Source organism: Daucus carota, chromosome 3 (assembly GCF_001625215.2).
Source record: "Daucus carota subsp. sativus chromosome 3, DH1 v3.0, whole genome shotgun sequence".
Taxonomy (NCBI): Eukaryota; Viridiplantae; Streptophyta; class Magnoliopsida; order Apiales; family Apiaceae; genus Daucus; species Daucus carota.
Genome location: NC_030383.2, coordinates 26,032,718 through 26,033,827, shown reverse-complemented (window position 1 = coordinate 26,033,827; position 1,110 = coordinate 26,032,718). Strand labels below are relative to the sequence as shown.

The following is a 1,110-nucleotide window of genomic DNA, read 5'->3' as shown; positions in this document are numbered from 1 at the left end:
ATCCTTGTTAATTGTCTTGGCAGTGAAAATTGCTCATACATTGTTGCATAGGTGCGTATTCTTAATTCACCAGTCTCTGTGGGAACGAACAAATATATTACTTGTGATCACGTGCGCTTGCGTGTAGATTTTTGCGAACAGGTTTTTGGCGCCGCTGCCAGGGACTCGGTGTTAATTAATTAGTTTATGTACCTGTCATCAGTGTGCATTAAAATTCACTGACTAGGATTCTATTCTTTTCTCACTTTTCTTCTTTTCTTTATTTCAGGTACTTGGGTCGCGTTTATGCTAACACGTTCTAAAGCTCGTAAGGAAGCAATTGATTCATCTTCTTCTTCTGATTCTGAAACAATGACAGATGCTGAAGCACAACCAGACAGTAAGGCATTGAAGGAGTTCTCTGAGCCTAAAATCAATGACATTCAGTCGAGCATTATCAGGCCAGCAATTCAGGCCACCACTTTCGAGATCAAACCGAGCACTATTCGGATGGTACAGAACTCAGTGCAGTTTGGGGGTTCTCCGACAGAGGATCCTAATATGCATATTCGGGATTTCATTGAGATCTGCGACACTTTCAAGTTCAATGGTGTTACTGACGATGCCATCAAATTGAGGCTGTTCCCATTTTCTCTAAGGGATAAAGCTAAGGGATGGTTGCATTCTCTTCCTGCAGGATCTATTACGACATGAGAAGATCTGGCTCAGAAATTTCTTACTAAGTTCTTCCCTATGGCCAAAACAGCTGCAATCAGGAATGCTATCACTCAATTCTCTCAGTTGTCGGGTGAAACTTTATGTGAAGCTTGGGAACGCTACAAGGAGATGCTTCAAAAGTGCCCACATCATGGGATGCCTGATTGGATGGTGATAAATTGTTTTTACAATGGGTTGGGTCCTCAATCGAGGCCAATGCTCGATGCTGCATCAGGTGGAGCTCTATGGGCTAAGAGCTATGATGAGGCTTATGAGTTGATCGAGATGATGGCCGCGAATGAATATCAGAATCCTACTCAGCGTCTTCATCAGGGCAAGGTAGCAGGGATTCTGGATGTTGATGTTACTTCAGCTATAGCTGCTCAGCTTAAGGCTCTTACTATGAAGGTGGAT

The 1,110-nt window shown here is 43.1% G+C and overlaps 1 non-coding gene across 1 annotated transcript; it reads right to left on the bottom strand.

Annotated features, from left to right (window-relative positions):
- Positions 1–747: 747 nt before the first annotated feature.
- Positions 748–854, bottom strand: LOC135151881 (small nucleolar RNA R71). The gene has a single exon (XR_010290788.1). It is a non-coding gene; the product is annotated as a small nucleolar RNA R71 (small nucleolar RNA).
- Between the last annotated feature and the right edge of the window lie 256 nt (positions 855–1,110).